We start from the raw sequence: 7,162 nt of genomic DNA on the forward strand, positions 1-7,162 counted from the left end.
TTTTTTTTTTGAATTGGAGTCTCACTCCTTTGCCCAGGCTGGAGTGCGATGGCACGCACGCTCACAGTCATTCCAGCGTCGACCTGCTGGGCTCCAGTGATCCTTCCACCTCAGTCTTCCGAGTAGCCAGAACTACAGACGTGTGCTACCACGCCTGGTTATTTTTTATTTTATTGAAGAGACGAGGTCTCGTCAAATTGCTCGGGCTGGTCTTGAACCCACAGGCTCAGGCAATCCACTCGCCTTGGCCTCCCAAAGTGCTGGAATTACAAGCTGAGCCACTGAGCCCGGCCCTCTATAGCATTTCTTTACTATTTTTAACAATAAACTCAAGAATGTTATCATTCATAAACACCTATTATGTACTAAACCTATTATGTGAAGTATTCTAGATTCCTTGTATCTATATTATCATCTTTAATAATACGTATAAAAGATGGAAAGTTTTCAGTAAGACCTATGTCATGTACTGGGTATAAAAATTTCCCACTACCACAATTATCAAAACCATCCCTTCTAATAGTATTAAAAAAACTTAATAAATTGTTAAACCAAAGAGAATGTAATCACTCGTTTATATAACTGGTCCTGGAAGAGAAAAGGGGGGATATTTCCACTGGCTTTAAAAGCAAAGGTAGCAGTATCAGAACCTTAGTCTAATAACTACTTTCATAAAAGAGAAACTCCCTTTAAAAAAAAAACTCTTAAAAACTATAGAGGTTTTACTTTTTTCTTTTTCATAAAAGGCTTTTCAAAATCACATTGAAGGCACAGGATTCAAAGTAATGCTTTAGATAGTGGGAAGATTTTACATTATCATGGAACTAACACTAGATGCAATTTCTCAGTTTCTAGACTGAGAACTTCACTCAACAAATATTCATCGCATGAAGTACTATGACAGAGCTGACAGTACTTCATGCAGTGCCTGCCCTTCAAAAGCTCAGTCTAGTGAGTGAAGGAAGAGAATTAACTCTACATGCCCTTCTATTTCCCAGCATTTTTTTCTTTGTCTTTAAAGAACTCCAGTATTAAAACTGTTTAGTGCAACAATTAATCACAGTCACCTTTTAAGCCTCAGGTCATCTCAGCTGAACTTAACCTGTTCTTCCTTGATCTTAATCTGAATGTAATGCGATTTCTTAAAAGCAAATTATTTGAAGCCCTAATGTGTAAGAACTAGAGATCTTCTTGGGTTAGAAGTCTATTTGAATCCTTTTAACTTGATGATTGACTCTGACACCTTCCATTAAATGTGGGTGTCATTCCTGTACAACATCACTTTATAAGTGCTAAGTTTAATACACTGGGATAACAGGAGTCTTGTCTTTCTAGCTCACAAGGATTCACAATGACAATTTTATTTTGATATTAAACAGAATGAGAAGTATACTTTGTCAGTGAATGCTAATGAATGCTCATAAACAAACTAACAATAATAACCAAAGAGAAAATGTAAACTGCTATGCCAGACTGTTAAGGTTAGAAAAGAGATGACTTAGTCTAAAAACATTAGAAACGAAGAAGATTATACTTAAAGGTAGTTAACAGGTCACTCACTCTAGTCAAACACTTAGTAAGTACGGCAAAGTAGGACCACAATTCAATCACAAATTCAACAAATATTAAGTAACTGTCACATGTACCTTGCCAGATACCATGGAAGACACAATGAGACATAGTGCTTGCCTTCAACAAGCTTAAAAATTCAAGAAGAAATAAACTCTGCACACAACACTAATATAAGACAGTTTAGGAGAAAGTATTTTTTAAAAAGGAGAATTCATACTTTGGAAACTTGAAGAATGTGGTATTTGACCCAGATACTCTAGGATGGATAGGATTTCAAATGGATAGAAGGGTAGGAAAGAAAGGAACTCCATATAGAAAAAGGAACATGAATATATGCAAGGAACTAGGAGAGCCAAGAAGAAATGAGTAATAGTAAATACTTACTGCAATTTTACTACATGCCAGATACTGTACTAAGTACTTTATAAATAGCATTGTCACCATATGCTATCTTCCAACTAAGAACCCTGATGTCTAGCAAGTATAAACAAAATGTCTAAGACTTTAGTAAGTTGTAATGCCAAGAATCAAAACCAGTCTATTCTAGATTTTCAACTTGTAATGAATGTATGACACTGCCCTCCATTCTTCCTAGAAAATGCACAAAGAAACAAAACAGCAGGAGATTAAGAGTGAAAGAAATGATGTAATCATAATGTGGAAGGGTGGAAGGTTGCTAAACAATTTGTATTTTGTAGGCAAAAGGTAGCTACTGAAGGGTTAGGCAAGAGATATGACAGACGAGACTTTGGCTTGAGGAATAGAAATGAGGCAGCAGTGTACAAAGATTAACTTGAAGAAGAGCGAGCCTGGAGGCAAGAAGACCAATATAAAAGTGACAGTAAATACTCTAGATTTCAACCAGTTCAGGCTACTATAACAAATATACCACAGACTGGTTGGCTTAAACACAAACATTTACTTCTCTTAGTTTTAGAGGCCAAGAAGCAGGTGCCAGCATATCTGAAGTCTGGTGAGGGCCTACTTCCTAGCCTGCAGATGGCCATGTTCTCATTGTATCCTCATACAGCAGAGAGCAGAAAGAGAACAAGTTCTCATGTCTCTTCTTATAACGGCACTAATTCCATTCACAAGGGCCCTACCCTCATGATCTAATTCCATCCCTGAGGACCTATTTTTAGTATTTCAACATAAGAGTTCTGGGAGGACACAAATATTCAGTCCATAACAAAGCCAGAGTTAATAAAAGGTATGAAAGTCACAGGAAAATCAGGTATGAAAAATATTTCATGTTGGACGCAGCAGCTCATGCCTATAATCCCAGCACTTGGGAGGTGGAGGCGAGAGTATTGCCTGAGCCTATGGGTTTGAAACCAGTCTGGGCAACTTGGCGAGACCTCGTCTCTATAATAAATCAATAAATTAGCTGGTTGTGATGGGGTGAGCCTGTAGTTCCAGCTATTTGGAAGGCTGAGGCAAAAGGATTACCTGAGCCCAGCAGATCAAGGCTACAGCTGCCTTGACTATGCCAATGTACTTCATCCGGGGTGACAGAGTGAGACTCCAACTCAAAAAAAACATTCAGACAGAAAAGGACACAATAGACTGGATTACAGTTTAAAATAAGGGAAAGGTCAAAAATGACAGCAAGAGAATAGTGATATCAATAATCTAAGTGAAGAAATCAAGGAATGCTGGCTCAGTTTTAAATAGGGTAACTATGAGCTGGCAGATGTCCAACGACTGTTAGAAATAATCACAACCAAGATTTCAGGTATGAGCAAAAAGATACATACTTGGAAACCACCTGTTTCAAAGTAAGAGTTAAAACTGTGGGAGCTGATAAAAATCACCAAATGAGTACAAAGAGATTGAAGCCCAAGGAAATGTATACATTCAAAAGTCAAAAAGAAGACAAAACCAACCCTAAACTGACAAAGATATCAGAATTAGGAAACAAGGACATTAAAAATTATTGTAATTGTAATATATATATTCCAAAGGTAGAGATATGGAAGATACTTCTAAAAATCCAAAATGAATTTCTTGAGATGAAATCTATATCACATGACAGAAATAGGGCTACCTACTTTATATGTAAATAACTTTAAAATCAGTAAAAAACATGAATATGCAATTTTTTTAAGTAGGCAAAAATCATAAAATGACAATTAATAGAAAATACGTAAATGCCCCTCGAAATTTTTGAAAATATACCCAGTTTGTCATAATTAGACAAATGCAAAGCAAAATAATGTGATATCAATTTTGACCTATCTGATGGACAAGTTCTTTTGTTTCTTTGATAAAAACCACTTGGTAAGAAACTCCTGGTAAGAAAGGATAAGGAAATTATACACTCTCATATACTATAGGATTATATATAGGTCAACCTTTTGGATTGGTAATTTGGAAAAATAAAAATCTACATTTGAATTTTAGTTTAAAACATGCATACTCTTTGACCTAGCAATCCATTTCTAATAATTTATACTATATGTGAGGGGCCAACCAACTCTAAGAGGGTCAGGTAGTAAATCACTTTCAGTTTTGTGAGCCATCAGGCCTCTGTCACAACTATTCCACTTATTGACTCTAGTTTGAATGCAGCCATAGACAAAATAAAAATAAATGGACATGGCTGTGATCCAACACAAATTTTTTAAATAAAAAAAGATGGCCAACTATGGGCCATAGTTTACCAATCCCTACTATACATTAAATGCTGAGCAACACAAAGATATCGTTTATTATAAAATGGCTCATAACAGCCAAAATAAATGTATATTCAGATAAATATACACTAATAGGGCACTTGATAATTCAGAATAAATCAACACAGTGAACTATCACACAGATGTTCAAAAGAATGTGATATATCTAAAATTCGAGAACAAAATCTCCAGGATAAGGGATTAAATGACAAAATGCAAGATGCACAAGATTATATATAAGATACAGTGTGTGAGGAGAAAAAACTGTGCATTAATTTATCTGTATGGATACATTAGAAACAATGGTTACAGCAAGCAAGATTGGACTAATGGGTCAGAGTTGGAGAAAAGATTATTTTCATTGTATAACTTTTTGGGTTCTTACCATGTGCGTGTAAATTCTATAACTACTTTTATAATAAAATGAAATAAATGAAGTGGCACACAGTGAGAATTTATTAAGTGTTATGTGAATGAATAACTAACTGGAAAGGCTCATCAAACGAGCATATGGGGATAAAAGCCAGTCTAAAGCAATTACAAAGTAACAATGGCATGAGTGGAGCCAGCAAAGGAAAGCCACTGTTGCAGCAGCCATTACACATTGCAGGATGACTCTCTAACATCCTTTCCTCCCAGATGCAGGGTCAGTTTCTAAACTGCCTAAACCAATACATGGTAATGCCATCTCTCTGCCAAATGACTGCTTCAGGGGCTGCCAGCACTAAGTCAAAGATCTGGAAATGCTGTGGAATATCTGAAAATGTAATAGGGAATGAATAAGAGATTAAAGCAAGCATTGTACCTAGCCAGAAAACTTCTGTGACTCTCAGTAACACAAGTTAAGTGTCAGCCAGGAGGAAGGTACAAACAGACCACAACAATGGATGTTACTCAGAATTACACCAGAAGTCTCAGAAAGTATTAGGGCACTATAAAATGCATCAGTGAAATTCCTGATTGTAAGTTTAAGGCTTATCAAACAGACTTACAGACAAACCTAGAGACAGATTTAATGAAATGAGAAAACAAGAAAGTATATATATAAGAGGTGGTCAAAGGACCAGGGACCAGATGTAATGATTAGGGTAATCAGCACATTGGTTAGTAGAACAAGAATCATGGAGGGACTAGTCCTCTGTTTGTGAAATCTTGGCAGAACAATTCCTAGAAATGAGATCCTAGAATAGCTGAAAGAGAGTGCTGATATTTGTTGTTTAAGTTGAGGAACTCAAGAGCTATGAGGCCATGTTGGTGGGCCAGCAAGAACATGAAAATACGGTCTTCATCGCTGGGCTCAGTTCTCTTTATTTCATCTTTGCACGTGGCAAAGTTAGAGAAATGGTGGCATAATTAGATGATCTGATGTCAAAAGAGAAGAGCTTATTTATTGATGCTGACAGTGACTGAAATCCCTCTGCTGAGAAAACCTAGGTTCCTATCCAGATAAGGTCACGTCTTAGATGCCCTTGAAGTAACAAGTGACTTAGAGCTTCTCTAGACACTGTTTGATCAACAAGAGTACCTACTCCAAATGGTTGTTGTAAGGATTACTTGAGAGAACACATGGAAAGTGTTCAACAGTGCCTGGCACATGATAGTCAATGAATATTAGCAACTTTTACTTAAAAAAATGGCCAAGAAGTAGCACTATAAAACAAGTTCTATGACAACTACCTCTTTTTGCCTAGTGGGTTGGAAGAAAGCCAAAGAGATAGAAGGTAGAGATACCTGTAAGAAATGTCCTGTAACTAGAGAAAGACAGCTTTTAGCTAAGGTAAAACATAAGAAGGAGTGCTTGGCAAATATAGAAAAATTTGCTCTCAAAGGGGCAGAAATCCACAAGAGTATAATGGAATCATTATTGTACTAAAAATCTTTGAATCCAAATAATGCCTCTTCCTTTAAGTAAATTCTGACAGTAGAGTGTGGAAACAGTAGTGTTAGAGCACAGATAAAATCGAGCTGGGAGAAAATCAGTCAGCATAATACAAAGGTGATATTAGCTGAGTGGTGATATTGGTTGACTGGTAGAGAAACTAGCTAGGGGCCGGGCACAGGGGCTCACGCCTGTAATCCCAACACTTTGGAAGGCCTAGGCAGGTGGACTGCTCGAGCCCAGGAGTTTGAGACTAATCTGGGCAACATAGTGAAACCTCATCTCTACAAAAAAAATCAAAAAATTAGCCAGTGTGGTGGCATGCACCTGCAGTCCCAGTTACTCAGGATGCTGAGGTGGAAGAATCACCTGAACTCAAGAGGTCAAGGATACAGTGATCCATGATCGTTGTGATCATGCAACTGCACTTCAGCCTCGGCAAGAAGTGAGAACCTGATGCAAAAAAGAAAAAGAAAAAGAAACTAGCTAGAAAACTTGGCAAAGTTTATTTCTAATTTTTTTTTTTCTTTCGAGAAAGCAGGATTTATTGAGAAGACAGAAAAGCTCCTACAGTGAGCGGGGGCCTGAGGGGGTTGCCTTTTTTTAGAAAGCAGAATTTATTAAGAGGACAGAAAAGCTCCCACAGTGGGAGGGACCTGAAAGGGTTGCCCCTAAATTAACAAATGAAAAAATTATCCAGATCTTGGTAACCTGAAGTGCTACCAAAAAGCAGGCTACTCTGAGTTTCAAAGTTCAAATATTGGTAGTAGGCTAATTATTTTACATTTCTGAAGATTCTTCCTTAAGCAAAGTAACACATGTTCATTGTAGAAAACTAAAAAGTATAAATTATAAAGTCTTAAGGGAAAATGTTAAACTCTCCACACGAAAATAATCACCTGTTATCATTTTACATAGCCCATCCAGTCTTTTGAATACATTTATTACATTATGAGATTATATGGTCTATACAACATGTGTCCAACATTTTTTTTTTTTTTTTAGTTGGAGTCTCACTCTGTCGCCCAGACTGGAG

At 36.8% G+C, this 7,162-nt stretch overlaps 1 protein-coding gene across 1 annotated transcript in view; it reads right to left on the reverse strand.

Moving 5' to 3' along the window:
- The window catches only part of LOC103256177, a gene marked incomplete at its 3' end in the record, with an annotated part of 78,297 nt that overhangs the window by 16,241 nt on the left and 54,894 nt on the right, over positions 1-7,162 (reverse strand). The gene's annotated exons all lie outside the window — the stretch shown is intronic.

The sequence above is a fragment of the Carlito syrichta genome, unplaced genomic scaffold (assembly GCF_000164805.1).
Source record: "Carlito syrichta isolate Samal-C Ts95f unplaced genomic scaffold, Tarsius_syrichta-2.0.1 Scaffold288996, whole genome shotgun sequence".
NCBI classification, from domain to species: Eukaryota; Metazoa; Chordata; class Mammalia; order Primates; family Tarsiidae; genus Carlito; species Carlito syrichta.